The following is a 19,333-nucleotide window of genomic DNA, read 5'->3' as shown; positions in this document are numbered from 1 at the left end:
TATTTTATTTTGGACATATAAAAATTAAAATACTCAATTTATATTATTTTTAAACATCTAAACACAAATACCACTTAACAAATAATTCAAAGAATAAATACTGAACATGCATAATATTTATTTATTTACAAAAATAATTACACGATATATCCCAGATATTACACTTGTCTTACCGGATGATCAAGGAAACTTTTTGATTTACAGTGACACATCATATAAAGGATTGGGATGTGTTTTGATGCAGCATGATAAAGTGATAGCCTACGCTTCAAGACAACTGAAAGCACATGAAGAGAAGTATCCAACTCATGATTTGGAATTAGCGGCTATTGTGTTTGCATTGAAGATATGGAGGCATTATCTTTATGGAGAGAAGTGTGAGATCTACACATACCACAAGAGTTTAAAGTATATCTTTACCTGGAAAGAGCTGAACATGAGACAGAGGAGATGGTTAGAGTTGATCAAGGACTATGACTGTACCATCAACTATCATCCAGGAAAAGCAAATGTGGTGGCAGACACTCTAAGCAGAAAGGAATGGTTAAACATGATCACTTCATTTGAGGAATTGATCAAGGAATTTGAGAAGCTTGAAATAGAGGTCAGTATTTCAAGTATGTCTGCAGATATGTTGTGTGATATGTCTTTTGAACCAGAATTATTGGAGAAAATAAGAAGATGTCAAGAAGAAGTAATGAGCCATGAATAAGAAGAGTTGACGGGAGAAAAGAAAGGGAGTCAAAAGGATGATAAAGGGATCTTAAGATTTTCTTCCAGAATATGGATACCCAACGTAACCGAGCTAAAAGATGAAATTCTTCGAGACACTCATAACTCCAGATATTCAATTCATCCCGGAAGTACGAAGATGTACAGAGACTTAAGAGAAAACTTTTGATGGCCACGTATGAAAAAGGAAATTGCTGAATGGGTAAGTAAGTGTTACACTTTCCAGCGAGTCAAAGCAGAACATCAAAGGCCCAGTGGACTGATACAGCCATTGGACATTCCAGAATGGAAGTGGGAACATCTTGCAATGGATTTTGTAGTTGGATTATCGAGGACCAAGGCAAACCATGTTGCTATTTGGGTTATTATTGACAGATTGACTAAGTCCGCGCATTTTCTTTCAATCAATGAGAGATACCCATTGGATAAATTGGTTCAAATTTTAGTTCGACATGGAGTTCTAGTATCCATATTTTCCGATAGGGATCCTCGATTTAATTCAAGATTTGGAGAAGTTTTTAAGATTGTCTCAGAACGAAGCTGAATATGAGTACCGCGTATAATCCGCAGATAGATGGTCAAAGTGAAAGGATAATTCAGACTATAGAAACATGGTAAAAGTATGTACTCTAGATTTTGAAGGAAGTTGGGACGAGCATTTTCCATTGGTTGAATTCTCCTATAACAACAGTTATCATGCCAGTATTGGAATGCCGCCTTACGAAGCTTTGTACGATAAAAGATGCAGATCCCCAATCTGTTGGGATGAAGTTGGTGAGAGAAAGATTTTGGGTCCAGAATTGATCCAGTAGACAAAAGAGAAGGTAGAACTCATTCAAAAAAGATTAGTGGAAGCTCAAGATCGTCAATGTAAATATGTTGATCCTTCCAGAATGGATATTGAATTTGAAATTGGTGAAACAGTGCTATTGAAGATTTCACCTTAGAAAGGTTTATCCGGATTTGGGAAGAAAGGAAAGCTGAGTCCGCGTTATATTGGCCCTTTTGAGATTTTGAGGCGTGTGGGAAAGGTCGCTTACGAGCTAGCTTTACCACCACACATGTAACATATTCACAATATGTTCCATGTGCCGATGTTGAAGCATTATTTTTGTGATTTGAATCAGAAGATAGAATATGAGCCAATTGAGATTCAGCCAGATTTGTCTTTTATAGAGCGACCGGTGCATATTTTAGATAAGAAAAAAAGAGTGCTTAGGAATAAGTCTATGTTTTTAGTACGAGTCTTGTGGAGGAATCCCAAGGTTAAAGAGTTGACCTGTGAGTTGGAAAGTGAAATGTGAACCAAGTATCCTCACTTGTTTTCCTAGGCTGATTCTGAGGACAGAAGCCTGTTAAGGGGGAATGATGTAATATCTGGGAAAATTATGTGAATATTTTATCATAATTAAATAGATATAATGTGTTTACATGAGTTAAAATGATTATTGCCATGATATTACGTGTTATAACTGTTATTTGTGGTCCCGCAAGGACCAGAATTTTTTCGACTGATTGTTATGTGTTTAAAATGCATTTATCTGAATCGATCTACAATCAGGACTCGTATTTATTTGCATCTTTATCGAAGTACTCGTTTTATCTCATTTTATGTGCGTTTGAATGCATTTTATGTGTTTTCGGGGTTTTCTGTTAATTTAGAAATCGTTTCGGTTTCTAAAAAATAAACGGACCAGGACCCCACCGGGACGTTAAAGCCCACAAAATTCATGTTTTAATTTTTATAGAATATACACATTTCAAATACCCAATATTTTTGTATTTATGAATTATTCGAAATTTTTGGGGAATTTTGATATAAATTTGGTATTTATTCAATTTTAAAATTATTCCTCATAATTATTATTTTTGGGCCTACTTATTTTATTTAAAGGATAAAAACACCCTCAATTAATTTTGGGGTATTTAATTTCATAAAAATATAAATAGCTGCAGATTTTATTTATTTCATTTATTTTTATTAAAATTTCAGAAAATAGAAAATTGAAAAACATAGTTTTGGGGGTGAAATTTTTGCTCAAACTTTGATTGATGATTTTGGACGATTCAGGGAACCAAATCGAGTGTTCTAGTAACCAAAATAATCCTTTTGACGGGACCTTTATGTTGATATCACTCTTGCAATCAGTGGTGAAGTATTTGTAATGATTTTATTGTTCTTGTTCTTGAAATTTGTTTCTGGATCTTGAATAATTGTTTGATGTTTTTTATGGTTGGTTATTGTTGTTGGTATCACAAGGATTGTTTTTATATATAGTTTGCATAATTTTGATTAGGATTTAGTTAAAACCAAATTCTTGAGTTTTGTCAGATTTTTATTTGAATTTCTGGGTTGGTTCTTGATTATCTGATGTTTATATGGTTATGAATAGATTATACGTGATTAAGGCTTTAAATTGATGTATAAAACGATCGAATTGGTGGATAATTGCTCGAGTTCAGTTTTTCTCCGATGAACTCGCCGATTTTTGTTCATTTTAGCTGGAAAAATTGTTCCCAACTTTGAATGGGACTTCTGGGTTGATATTCGTACTCCCGGACAAAATTAGGACTGATTAGGATTGAAAAACGCAGGTGTTGGAGGCATTTTTGGGTCACCGGAGGTCCGGGAAGTGGCCGAACAATTCGACCGAAATCTGGAAATTCCAGAAACCGGCGAATCGCTGGTCACCTTCTTCCTTTCTCCGGCGAGAGTCCCTCCCATAACGCTGTTGAATCTTTATTTTCTGTATTCTAACATCAAACTTTGTTTTTATATTTACTATTTAAAATAATTCGATATTCAAATTCTATTTTCTAAAATCATTTCTTTTAATTTCAAAAATCATTTAATTATTATTTTAAATTCTAAAAATTATTTACTTAATTATTTTAAATTCCAAAAATTATTTTGTCTTATTATGTTCTAAACTCCAATTTGAGTCAATTATTTATAATTTATTTTAGCTAATTATTTATGAATTTAATTAATTGATTAAATCATTAAATCAATTGATTTTATTTATAAATAGTTAAATAAAATGTAAATTATTTATAATTAATTCAAATAATTCCAAAAAATACTTTTACGCTTTTGAATATTATATTTTGGTATTTAAAAATCAATTAATATTAGTTTTAATTGATTTATTTCTATTTATTTCTTATTTTATTCGTAATAAATAAACCGTTCGTCCGTTTAATACGAAACGAACGCATATAGACTCAGAAAAACATTACGCTTCTAATAAAAATACTTTTGAGACCTGATTTCTTTTGTATAGCAAGGTCATTTGAAATGTGAGTCATTCCGAGTCGGTATCTGATCGATACATATAGTTATTGTCCTTATTTCAATTCTGAATGTACCGAGACCTGTCTTTTGACAATCCGACTTATGTGTTACATGGAATATGTCACGTCCATGAAATATTATGTAATTATTTTTATCAATAAATAATTATTATGTGATTATTATGTGAATTTTGGTGAATTACTTGATGATTGATATTAATATTTGGGTGCTGATATCTAATAAAATTAGGAAATTTTAATTTTTAATTGTCCAGAATAAAATATAGATAATTTTGGTATTTTTCTGGTAATTTTGGGATTATTATATGATTTGATTTTAGAAGGATTTATAGAATTACTAATGATTATGTTTACGTAGTTATAAAATTACTTTTTAGAATCAGAAATCGTCCCACTTCAACTGTTTTTGCGTTTTTGTAACCTAGAACTCTTCCGAAACCTCCTCCTAACCTAATCTGATAATTCTGAACATTTTCCGTGTTTTGACTTTTTCGATCCGGGATACGGTTTGACCGGTACGAGTCCCGATGTAAAATTTTCGATACGCTAATCATTTTATAGATCGACAAAACCCGTATTCTTAAAAGGCGAGATATTATTACCTTATCTTAGTACAAAGTGTTTTATAAGAGCCTCCGTTTGATAATTATCCAAATAAGGTATTAAAATCGTATCGTTTTATAGTTACTTAGCGGCTAAGTAAACTATTTTCAGATCCGATATGTAATTGTAATCATCGAATTAATAAATAAATAAAGGATGTTATGGTTCCGTTAGCTGTGTGTTCCTTTATTATTAATCGTGTGTGATTTGTGGGGTACGAAGATTATTTGTGTAATTAACTATTGAGCTGTATGAGGTTGTTTTGCTTTTTAAGTGATTTTATTAAATATTTATTCTCATAAATGCTAAAATTGCTTCAAGAATTATTTTATTGCTTTATAATTTTATTTATTATTTTTAGGAGTTTATAAAATTTAGAAATCAATATTTTATTGATTATTTATTTTTAAATGATTTTCTAAATTGCAATTAATTTTAAAATCAGTATTTTATTCCAGAATTCTTTAAAAATTTCAAAATTCATATTTTACTAAGTTTGGAATATTTCGAGAATTTTATAATTATTTCAGAAATTTTTCGGATCATATTCACCCGCACGTTTATTCGTTAAATCATAAAAATTTGGATATGATGCACGATTCAAAAATACTTTAAAAATTATAAAAATTATATTTTATTAGTTTTTAATTACTTCGAGAATTTTAAAATTATTTTGAAATTTTTCCGACTCATTTTCAACTGCAGATTCATATCAATTAAATGCAAAATTCGAGACGAAATCGGGCCTGCGGATCAGTTGGGGACACGCGGCTAAAAACAGAGCGGTGTGGAACTAATTTTGTATACGTGTATTGCAGAGAAGTGATATGTTATATAACATCAGTTCTCCTCTCTCTTATCTAGCTCTCCTTAATCTCACTACTTCTTCGATCTCTCTCCCACACATCACTCACTCTCATCCCTCTCAAATACTCCTTTCTCTCCTATTTCTCTTTATTTGTTTCTCGGTTTCTTTTCTTCCCCTTCCCGATCGTTATGCTCCTTTCTGCGGTGAATTTTCCGGTTGGCCTGTTTCCGGTGATTTCTTGGCTATGTTTTTGCTTGTTGGTGTGAATATATACATACGTATATATGTATTGTTGTGTGTGGTGCCGCCCTCCGTAAAGGGGATGATGGCACGTGTATTATTGCCCCTGTTGCCTTATTCGATTGATCCTGATGCGATTTTTTTATTATTAATTCTGCTGGAAATACTTGATTAGTGTTCGTGAAATAATAAAAATAATAATAATTTCATGCTAGAAATTTATTTTATCGGTGAAATTCGTTTGGAAAGCGAATTAATCGGGCACCAAGGAATTTTACCGCCGTCAACGATGAAATTCGATGAGTTGACGGTGGACAATGATGATTAATAATGAGTCCTAAATTATAAATAAATAAAATTAGTTTGTACAATTAATTTCGAAAATGAAGAAAAAATATATAAAATAATACGAATAACAATAATTAATAATTCAATTCATATCAGTGATTGGGATTGGTGAATTTGGTGGTGAATTGGATGATTGCGATTTTTTGTTGTTGTGATTGACGTCGATTTGATTTTGACGGGTTAGTCCGATAAATAAAGGAAACGCTGCCCGATTTTCGGAAAATTAATTCCGAAAATACGGGGACATAACCTATAATTATCGAAGGCGTCGAACAACAATATATAATTATATTATATGAAACCTAATTACGTGGGTGACCGGATATTTTGTGATTAATCGATTACCCTGCTTTTCAAAATGACGAGTATACGCACTTTCCGAAAACAAACACCGAATCGAGTTTCAAAGATGTGAACCATAATTGCTACTTTATTTCAATAATACATATAAATATGAGTTGGGTTATGCGATCATATGGGTAGAAGTGATAGTGGTATTATGTTAAGCGAGACGATTATCCGAATTAGGGTATTTCAACCTTGTAGGTCCTAGTTGGAAGACCCAAGGATTGACATCGGACTACGAATAATCTAGTGATTAGTCGTCGAGATCAGCGAGGTTCCAATCGAATGACCTGAGTGTTGAGATCGTAGCCAGAATAGGATAGTTGTTTGACGATAAAGACGAACGTTCAAGGCAATCCAAAAGTCAACCAATAATAGTGGTTAATGCTTATCGAGGCAAGTATTCCTTACTTTTCTTGTAAAATACTGCAAATACTTCATTCCTATTCTAAGTTCAGAATAGTTAACTGTTTTTATATTTCGCTGCAATTTACTCTTAATTATGCAAGTTCATTTCATTATTGTTTCTATGTTATCGATTGCTCTCTTGAGCAAATACCCTTTCTCTCGGGTTATTTGCGAACCCTGATTTGGGATATTTTGAAATCAAAATGATTTGACATCAAAATACTCTACGGGCTGGACAGTTATTATGAGGACCAGTGATGAGCTAGATCCTATGGGTCGGGGATGGACCGGACCCTTGGTCCATAGTGCCTGGGTACCCTATATGTTGGTGGGTCTATGCAGTTAGGTATATATCCGTACTGTATCCTGACTGATCAGCAGGGTATAGTGCATATGTTGGTTCTAGTATCCAGTCTAATTTATTGTTAATGGCCATTAACGGCGTTCTCTCTTGAAAAGTTTATAATTCCAAAAACTAAACAAAACCTTGATTCAGGAGATGAATCTGGGAATCGCTTGTCACTTTTGGATTTATAATTAAAGGTTGGTAACAGCCAGTATTTATTCGCTCAACTCCCTCAAATAAATAGAATCGTTTGAAATTGTTTAAAAATTTTGTCCAAAAATTTTCCTTGGATATTGATGTTTGGAACTCCATTATATACTTGCTGGGCATTTTTGGCTCACTCTTGTTTTGTAAATTCTTATTTCTTTCAAAAGCAGATAATGATAAAGGCGAAAAGCTTTCGTTAGACAACAGAAGTTAGAGAGATCTCTGCTGCGAGAGGAAATAGATGTTAGAAAAATATGACAAGGGCATTAGTATAAAAGGTATTTAAATTTGTATTGTAGTTGTTGTGAATTGTTGAAGGTTAGATTCTTGTTTCATACCATAACCTGTAAACGATCCAGATTCAAGGGGTTATCTACATATTATTTTATTTCATGTAAAGATTGTTTAGTGACACCAAATCTTGACCCCGGATTTGGGTTGTTACAAGTTGGCATCAGAGCCATAGGTTATTGGTCACTGAAATAAGAATATGTGAGGGTAAGATATGAGTGATAGGCCATATAAGATAGGAAAGAGCTAGGCATGCTCATGTTAAGTTGAGTTGAGTGCGAATTAGGGTTAGCAGATCTGATATAGAATGAGTAAGATAGGGTTGTTGAGAAAATGTAAGGCGAATATAACAACGCTATAGATATATTGACTTCTCAGATCCTATATTAATGAGGAGTTGACAGCTCGACGAAGACTGGGTATCCCTATTTTTCAGGTGGATTTAAAAAAAATTGCGATTGATTCTTGTGAGAACTTTGTATAAGAAAAGCTAAGTGAGTTTTAGTATTATTTAACTTAGAATTAGGTAGTAGGACGAGCTCTACACTGGAGGCAACAAGTTAATAGAAGCTCTACACTGGTGTTGGTAATACCGTCTTTATCCCAAATGCCCTGGAGACTCAGCTCCGAGTTCGACATCCACATACTTTTCAAATCATATATGATTTTAATTTTTCTTTACATCATTCTAATAATCTCCAATGGTCCTATTAGTCATGCTTTAATACTTCAAATATACACTTATCATAATCTACACATTGGGGCTACATCCGGTAGTCCAATGATGAACTCTATATGAGCTTTTACGAAATCTCGCATCTAGACAGACTCCTAAGACTCTCGTCTCTGAGTACTATAACTTATTGCTCTGATACCATTTCTGTAACGCCCCCAAATCTGGGGTCAGGAATCTGGGTCGTCACGTCATCCTTCACTCATGTGCAACCTGTATTGATTCAATAATCCAACAGACCCCAATCTCATGCACAAACACAAGTGATAGCCTTAGAAACGATGTACAAGATGTAATTTTCTTTTATTACACTCAAATGTACTTTACAGGATCTTAAACAATTATTCGTAACCTCTACATGAAGTTACAATAATTACTACTAATATTTTATACCTATCTTGATACTCTGGTCCACCTGAGACAAAGATGTAAGGGATTCTCCCCACGATTTCAAGTGACTAAGTCTCACGCCAGCATACTGGTAATCTGTTGTGTTGTGACATTTAAAAGAAAACAAGAGTGAGCAATAATGCTCAGCCATAATAATCAACAGTATGAAATGACTGTTAAAGAAATTATATTAATCCGTATAAGGATATATATTTACTCAAAGTAGTTTTCTTGGTGATACACACCTTCTTTCGAAAATAATTCTTTAGTGGATTTATAATCCTGCAAATACCTTAATGGTAAACCCAACACCTAGGCTTGGGTTGCGGTATTGCATCTCAATTCCAATTGGAAGAATAGGACATTCACTGGAGCCACCGCATACGATAATCAGTCGTACTACGGAAACAATAACCTTTTCTACTAGTATAAGGACGATTCCCTTTTTATTATCGGTTATCACCCTGGCTGCATTCGGGCCTATTCTGTGTCCATCCCTCTCAGGTACACACTTCGTGTTTATCCCTCTCAAGACACGGTTTTGCGTCCATCCCTCCCAGGTACGCATACTCCACATGTTCATCAGTATATAAGATACCTTCTCATGTGGTAGTAAATTGGTAGTCTCCCCAGTCCACGAAGTACTGGAGTCTACCCCTCCTTGTCCTTGTAAGAATCCCATCATATATCTGGAACTTATATTGTTCCCCAAGCATATTGCTTGTTGATAGGTACACTTTGATTTATATGTATATATATGTACTTCCGAGAATTTTCGAAGGAAGTACTAAGGATGTGAGTTGACCGTTGTCAACAGATTAATTAAATAAGAGGGAGTTTCTTTTGAAACTATATTCAAAATATTTAAAATAAGTCGAGATAATATTCTTCGACGATTTGAAATTATTCGAATGAATTTATGAAATTCAGAAAGTATTTTAAATCAGGTTTTATGATTATTAAATCATAAATAAACCACTTAATAGATAATTAATGACTAAATATTAATCGTTAAATAAATAAACCTCGAATAATTATACTTTAAATGAATATTAAAATAATATTCCTCAATTAATTTATGTTTAAGTAATTTAAGATAATCTTTAATATTTAATCGGGTTTGAAATAAATAATCGTTGGAGAATACTTCTCCTGTAATAAATGAATAGTTAAATAATACTCATTATTCGAACAATAAAATATAGTTGAGGGAATACGATCTTTTGAAATTATTTTAATAAAAGTTCGAGGTATTTAATGTTTCATAAGTGGATGTCGAGTCCCTTGGAATAAAATAATTACGGATTTTTAATCGTCCAAAACATCTCCGGGATGATTTCTGGGTTTATATTTTATAAAACAAAACTGACCGACTCTTTGTCTTACGGCTTATACATCACGCACTATTATAGCATTAATATTCTTAATTAAAACTCCTCCAGAATACTTCCGGGTTTTCATCAATTTTTACCGACCGATCCTTGGTCTAAATATATACGCACCACTCTACTCACTAGCGTTAATGTTCTCAAATATAAACTTTTCCGGGATACTTCCGGGTTTTTATAACTTACTCCGACTGACTCTCGGTCTAAATATAATATTTCAACTCGGTATGAACATGTACCAAAAATTATCAATAATTGAGCAATTTAATATATCTCAATTACGTAAAACGGTTTAAAGCAATCTCATGCATATATCACAGTTTGTAAAATATTCACAACACAACAGTATTCAAAAGATAGGGTTTGAAAACTTGCCTGGAGTCCAAGATACGTTTCCCGACTTCCTCTCGTTCCGGGTTTGCTAATCAACAAACATCATAATCTTAATCAGTATTCCTACTCTCATCACCAACTTATGTTTCTAATAATTTCAATACTTCATAATTTTCAATATTCCACCGACTCGAAATAAGTATCAATCCTTGGTCGAAACAGACGGTCAAAGTGGTCTTCTAGAGTTGATTTTACCGAATGTTACTATTACGTGACTCGCACTCTATTATTTTTAATAAATCATAAAATTAATATTTTAATACGAAAACAACTCTAAGATTTTCTTGAGTGCTTTTAATATTTATCCTAAATTTCTTTTATTTGATAAAATGAATTTAACTAGGTGAAAAGCATTTCAAAAGTTCGGTCAATTACGGAATTTTACTATTTAAGCCGCTTTCACTAAAATATTGATATCTCTCAAACCGTTAACTCAAATGATGCACCGTTTTCGCGTGTACGATCTAGACAAAATTTAGAACACATCATTTGAAAATGGTTTTCTGGGCAGAGGGCTAAAATCCCGAAGTGGCAGTTTCCTAACAGGGGGTTATTTTTGACGTTCCTACTCCGCGCGACCCCGGCTCCGACATTTTTATAAAATTGAAAAATCAACATTTTTACGTGAAATTTTTATGGAAGCTAAAAAATTCTATTTTTTACTTTCTATAAAAATTTCATGATTTTTAAATATGTTTAAGTCAATCATTTATATTTATAAATTCGTAATTTGTAGCAGTTTTGTCGCGTAAATCCCTTTTACTAAAACGGTCATAACTTTTGATCCGTAAATCGGAATCAAGCGATTCAAGAGATTAAACGATCCTTATAATATTTTCTATCATAATAAAGTGTTACTTTTTAAGAAACTACAGTTTATATATTCGGGAACTAATGCAGAAACTTAAGTTGAGTTTTGTTCATTTTAACGAGGTTACGATCACGATCCGAGTTTCGTTTACATCTTAAATCATTATACCACCATCAACAATCATCAATTCATCATCTCAACACTAACTCCTCTTAATAACATCATGTTCTTGAGACAACAATCATCAACCTTAAAACTAATTAACTAAACATCAAGATAATATCAAATTAATCATCAAAACCATACTTATATCCAAGATCCTTACTTTTCTTGAAACTTAAAACTTAAACAAAGTTTGGATGAATATTTATACCTTCCTTGAAGCTTGTTAATACTTAATAAAGTCCTAAGATCCTTGATTAAGCCTTGGTCTAGCTTTAGGAGCCTTAAACTTTCATGAAAAATTAAGAAAACAAGTTAGTGATTTTTGGAGTTACTATTCATCATCAATTTTGAGCAAGGATTTGACTATTCTATTATAATTAAATGGCCATGAAATTTTGAACGTACATTGTAAATGGTATGAGGAAGCTTTGGTTAAAATTTGGTGTTTTTTGAATGAGTAGATCATGAGATATGAATTTTTCTTCCTATGGTATTCTTGGAAATCAGCATGGGGTTTTTGGAGAGAGAGAGAGAATTGTCTTGCTTGCTTTTTGGAAATGTGGTGGAAATAGGCTTCTTGTGAATATAGAAAGTGTGTAGGATAAGATGCATCCTATTTTCAAAGGCTAGGCTTAACTAGGTGTCTCATTTATCAAAGCTTGCATTATAAGCTCCTTGGATTTTATGTTTATTGAAATTTGTTATTTATCTATTTTTGTAACTAGGTTACTAATTTATTACTTATTGGATAAATTTATAAATACTTAATTTTCCTAGGTTATCACTTGATCCCTTTCCATCCTACATTATCTCGTAATCGTTGACGTACGTTTAAATCAATTCCCATAAATGCTACGTCGAATAATTCCGCTTATCGTAAATCATTACTATTTCCAGTGCTTGTACTTGGTTATGAGTTATGAAATTATAATTCTCAAGATTTTCTTGGTCGTAGCATAATTCTTGTATTCCTCGATGGCTCGTAAAATTTGAGCTATTGGTTTTCTTCGAAAACTCACGACTTTTGCATACACTCATTTAGTACGTATAACCATAATATGAACTCGGAAACTTAAATTAAAAGCTCGTATATGGTGTGATCGCAAAGGTTTTTATTAAACCACAAGGTTACTATTCATAAAGGTATTTTACCGATGTCAAGAATTTGGGTTTTTACACATATGTTGGTTCTAGTGTCTAGTCTAATTTATTGTTGATCGCCATTAACGGTATTCTCTCTCAAAAAGTTTATGATTCCAAAAACCGGACGAAACCCTGATTCAGGAGATGAATCTGGGAATCGCTTGTCACTTTTGGATTTATAATTAAAGGTTGGTAACAGCTAGTATTTATTCGCTCAACTCCCTCAAATAAATAGAATCGTTTGAAATTGTTTAAAGATTTTGTCCAGAAATTTTCCTTGGATATTGATGTTTGGAACTACATTATATACTTGCTGGGAATTTCTGGCTCACTCTTGTTTTGTAAATTCTTATTTCTTACAGAAGCAGATAAGGATAAAAGCGAAAAGCTTTCGTTAGACAGCAGAAGTTAGAGAGATCTCCGCTGCGAGAGGACGAAGATGTTAGAAAAATAAGACAAGGGCATTAGTATAAAGGTATTTAAATTTGTATTATAGTTTTTGTGAATTGTAGAAGGTTAGATTCTTGTTTCATACCATAACCTATTAATGATCCAGATTCAAGGGGTTATCTACATATTATTTTATTTCATGTTAAGATTGTTTAGTGACACAAAATCTTGACCCCGAATTTGGGTTATTACAGAATATGTGATTACGTGTTATATGAATAACAACATGATTACGTGCTATGTGATATGCATGCTATCTGTTTATAGTTTTAAAATACCATGATTAGTTATAGAGGATCGGGTAGATGTCAAGACGTATAATTACGTCGATTGAATTTGGTTCTGTCAATTAAGATAGTCCTTTTGGTTATATAATCGAGTAACAAGGAGCACAGTCAAGTGTTAGACGGAGTCAGTAGCCAACAGTTATAAGATAGAATTATAGTAAGAAGTTACCAGGCAAGTTTTCTTCTTTATTCTAAATTCAGAATAGTTTATTATTTTTAGTATTCAAAATGTTAGAACCGTTAATAAATATTCTTGTGATGCGTTAGATACCAATAATCATTTGTTTATTGGAATTCTTTTATTCTAGCAATCATTCTGCTAGAACAAATCCTTCCTTTGATTTGACATATAGTGAATAACTATGTTATCCAGATATACTCTATATAGTGAAACTTTGTGATGAGATTAGCGAATAACTATTATTCTAGTTATTTCACCATCGGTTGTTGAGATAACTCCGGATCATGTGAAATGGGGAGTTACGCATATAAGGATGTCATTGATATGATTTCTTTAAATAAAATTGTTTTGTGAATTGGTTATTGGTTAGCGTAAGAGGCCGAGGCACCGATCCAATGTGAGCTATTATACGAAAGTGTAATATCTTGTAAGGTGAGTATATGCCTTTTTATGGATATCCAATAGGTACGGTATGGCTGCAGGATACCGATACCTATATTTCCGGTATGGCTGCGGGATACCGGTGCTGTTTCATGACTGATCATCAGGAACAACATAGTGCATAATTGTGTTTTGTTAAAATGTCGCTTAAAGTTTAAAGTTTATATGAACTTCTGGTTTTACTCATATATTATTATTGTTGTTCACTTATAAACTACATACTGCTTGCTGAGCATTTCTTCGCTCATACTTGTTTATTACTCTAATCTTTCAGCTAAGTTAGAGCAGGCTTGAGTTGCAGGTTTAACCAGGAGTTGTGTGCTTGTAAATATGTTGGTGTGTTTTCCAGGTAGATTATTTTAGGACGTTTAACTAGCCTAGAGGTTTGTAATAAAATTTGAATAGTCTGTAAAACTAATTAGAATTATGGGTTGTAATAACATTTGGTTTATTTTAATGCCTGTTTCATAATATAACCTATGATCGATCCAGTTGCATGCAAGGGGTCATATTTATTATTCTATTCCGCTGTGTATATTATATTATGGTTTATTGGTTAGTGACTCCCAAATCTAGAGTCCGGATTAAACATATCAATATTCTATCAATACTCAATCTTATACGTTATTAATCATCACACAATCGACACAAGCTTCCATCTACCCTTCGTTTCACCCAAATCTGACTTACGGATTGAAAGGTATGATTAAAACAGTCAAAAAATATTCACATAGGCATATAACACATTAATCAGATAGCACATAGCACATAACAGATAAGGTATTTGATAGAAATAATTTTTCAAACAAGGTATGGGGTTAAAATGATTTTTCTGTCATTTAATATGAATTTTTGAATATTTTTCGGAATTAAAACGGGTAAAAGAATCATTTAATAAATAACGAAGTTCGATTACCCAAAATTACCTTTAAAATCATTTATAAATAATTATCGATCATTAAACATAATTAAGGAAAATATTTTAAGGCGTGAAACTATTTTCTAAAATTTATAAATCCAAAGGAATAATTAAATCTAATTAAGTAATCAATGAAAATTAATTAATAACTAATTACATAAATTAATCAATTAATATTTAAATTTATTGACCAATTAAAAGAATTAAGTACTAATTGAAATTAATTAATTAAATATTTCAGATTTATTTTTGAATTTATAAATAATAAAAATGAATTTTGGAATTTAAAATAGAATTTTAAAAATAAAAATCAGAATTTTTGATTTATTTTAGAAAATAAATCCCACAAACTGATTTCAGAAAATGGAAATGAGTTGTTGTGGATCGAAACCGGGTCTCTGGCGTGTCAGGAACAGGGTCAAACGGGTCCTGAGGAACAGCCAAGAACTGGTCGGAATTATCCAAAAAATCCAGCGACCAGACCAAACCCGATGAAGCCCTTAACAACAAGTTCCAATGCGTATTTCGGTTCTAAACGAATTAACAAACATCCAGCAATAATAACGACTTAACAACAATAACAAACGAGTTGTCAAACTCAGATTTCGGTGAAAATCGCTATCAAAACCGGCAAGAACTCGACGTTTCCGGCGAATTCGATCCAGGTGTCCAACGTAACAGATATATACATGAATCAATTCATTTTTGAATCATCTACATGCCCATGAACTTTGATTTTATCCAGAATCAGCAAAATAGAAAACCCTAATTTGTAATTAAGAACATTCATACACATATAACCCTAATTTATGCAATTCGAAGATTAAACTAAAATTTGAATATGTAATTGAACTCCAAATTAAGCATATGATATACCAAAATGCTCAGAATTCAATTTTCTACACATACAATCATCAAACATAAACAACTTCAAAATATGAAAACCCTAATTTAATTCAATTAAATTTGAATTTAATAAAAATGATAGGAATTCACCTGATGTTTCTGCAGTAATATGGTTGATGAAACTTGAATCTACTCGTCAGGAGCTTCGTTTCGACTACTTGTATGCCAAAGTTGGAGTTCGATAACGCATTCGATTCTTGGTTCGATTATGAAGAACGCGATGAATATATATATATATTCTCTTGATAATTATACAATTTTACTGTATATTTGTGTTTATTTGTAGAAAATAAAGTACTTCAACGGCTATTTATATTTACGGAATATTGGTACCCCGTTGAATCATATCAGATATAAAAATAGAATACTTAATAGCTAAGTATTAATAAAACTGATTCAATTCGATACCGGTTTTAGGATAAACATCAAAACCGGGCTTTTAAATAAATATTTGGGGTTCCGAGCCCCCAGATGCACGTACTTTAATAAAAAGTAATATTTTAATCAAAATATCTTAGATGATGAAAATATCTAGGTTGCACGTATATCACGATAATAAAATAATATTAAAATAATCGTAAAATTTTACCGGGAATCGTACAGGTAAATCCGTACTTCGGATTAAAAAAGGTAAAACACGGAAAATGCTTGGAATAATTAGGCTAAAAAGGAGTTTTCCCGTAACTTCCGGGTTGTAAAAACATATAAACCGTTGAAGTGGGACGGTTCCCGAATAATCAAAATAATTAATATTTAAATCAAAAAATAATTAATTAAATCTATAAATCAGTTATAAAATTATATAATAACATATAAATTATTAAAAAACATCAAAATAATCTATACTTCATTCTAAAGTAAAATTCACAAATTTTGTCACATACAAAAAACAAACATAGATACCAATTAACAAATAATTCATCAAATTCATATAATATTCACATAATATTCAATTATTGTCAAAAAATTACACAATACATCCCGGATATTTCATCGGTTGTACCCGAACTTTTTTTAAAAAAACCAAACCGAACAAAAGTTTATTTCGGTCCGGACCAAAAGAACCGAACCGACCAAATTTGAAAAAATCTTGGACCGAACCGAACTAAAATTATATGGTTCAATTCGGTGTTCGGTTCCGGTTCGGTTTTGCTCACCCCTACCAACCACCTCCTCCTTTGCTGTCCGCGACTAAGCCCCCGCATCTCTCTCTCTCTCTCTATATATATATATATATATTTCTCTCTCTTTCGCTATCCTTCTCTCTCCCCCCTTTCTAACTCTCTCTAATATATATATACACCACACACCGCCTAGTCATCGATTTTCCAATTCTGTCGTTGCACAAGAGTGTAGATCTATAAACTTTGACAAAAATGATGTTGTTATTTCTATTGGCGATGTTGGTGTCATTCTGATGGTTGGCGATGATGATGGTTGACATGATTAGTTTTTTTTACTGTGATAATTTATATTCAAGACAATGGTGATTTTTAATTGGCCAAAATCGGTGATCATAAGCAGGTGATGTGGGTGATAGCCGGATTTGATGACTAAATGTTGTTTTGATTTGATTGTGGTGTTACTAGTTTATTTGTGATGATTTAGATTAAATATGGTGATTTTTATTGTGATTTCTGTGGTCAGAGTTGCTTAACATGGCTGGTGTCTGGATCAGATGGGCAAAAATAATGCATGAATTTGATGATTTTCATATTCTGATGGTGATTTTTTTTTGTGGTAATTTTTTTTTCTAGTGGTTATTTTCTGGTGGTCGCCGGAGATGGTGGTGACCGGTTCGTCAGAGGTGGTGATGGTTGATGGGTGGTTGAATTAGAAAGAAGATAGTGAAAATTTTAAATAAATGGTGAGAGATGAATAAGATGTATTCAAATGAGTGGATATAATTAGATCTCATTTCTTATAATAATGGGGTTCTCATTGGAGTAAGACTCCTTTTTTGTAAAATTTATATTTTATTTACGAAAGAATAATCAATTACATAATCACAAATTAATATTGGAAAATAATTTCATAAATTCTAACATTTCTCTTCTTAAAACCATCAAAAAATAATCAAATGTACTAAATACATATAAAATTTTGATAAAGATATCCATGATGTATTAAAAAATTAAGTTTCGTAAATCGTGCTATATGTGTAAAATAATTCGAATGTGTAAAAAAATTTGAATGTCTAACAAAATTTGAACCTTTATTATTAAAAAACATGAAAAAATGTACATTAAGTTTATAACAGATTTTTTTATTACACATCATAAACTTATTTTAATTATTTTATGAATTTAAAATCCAACCATACGGATGCAAGTATCACACAAAAATAAGTAAATATGTAAATTTTTAAATAATTTCATAATTTAATTAATAAATTTATAACAAAAATTTTATATTGAATATATACATTTAGAAACCTCTTGACCATTTGACATCGTTATTTCAAAATTACAAAATGTAGATACAACATATTAAGGACGAACATAATAGGTCCAAAAGAAAAGGTAAGTTACTAATATAGTTAAAATTATTTAATTTAATAGATTCACGATCATTAAGAAATATAATTTTAATATATTTATTATTTTATCGACAATAATTATGTTGAGATCGAAAAAATTATATTTTAACAAAAATTAGTATATCGGTTAATAATTAATTTAGGTTCATCTGTAAATTGGGTTGTCTTGTAGTGTGGAGAACAAAAAGTAAAAACTCATCTCGACAATAAAGAAAGTAGAATTCCATCAATCAAAGTATGCATTCTTCAAAATCAAAAGCACTCCATAGTCTACCCTCCACTGTAAACATAGATGTTATATCGAAAATAATAATATAATCTTCATCAAAATAGGTAGAATTAATTGATAAATTAGGTGAACCCAAAATATTTATAAAGAGATAAATAGAAAACCTCTTTTAATTGAAATACTTACAGGCGGAAACTACATTATTAAAATATCTCTTCTATATATAATAGGAGAACATGGTGATAAATTCATGAGATTTTTTATTCTCATTGAAATGACTATTTTACCCTTCTATTTGTTATTATAGGAAAAACATATTTTTCTAGATAATCGAACTTAGGTCTTACTCTTGCTTTGCAAGAGTTTTAACCATTGTGCTACTTAAATCATCTGTGTTTGTTAATCATACACACATTAGGTATGCTTGTGTATCTTTAAAAAATAAATATTGGTATTTTAATTATTGAGACTTCCTAATAACTTAAAATCATATTTTTCTTTTAGATATTCTATTTTATATCATATCACTTCTATCTATCTATAAATTAATAGCCCAACATGACTATAATAATAGTGAGATATTTTATTCCTATGAAATGGCAGAATTGCCCATATATTTTCTATATTTTATAGTGAGACATTTTATTCCTATGAAATGATAGAATTGCCCATATATTTTCTATATTTTTAAAAAATGTTGTTAATGAGGATGGAA

The sequence above is a fragment of the Apium graveolens genome, chromosome 7, assembly GCF_009905375.1.
Source record: "Apium graveolens cultivar Ventura chromosome 7, ASM990537v1, whole genome shotgun sequence".
NCBI lineage: Eukaryota > Viridiplantae > Streptophyta > Magnoliopsida > Apiales > Apiaceae > Apium > Apium graveolens.
This window is presented reverse-complemented; position numbering follows the sequence as displayed.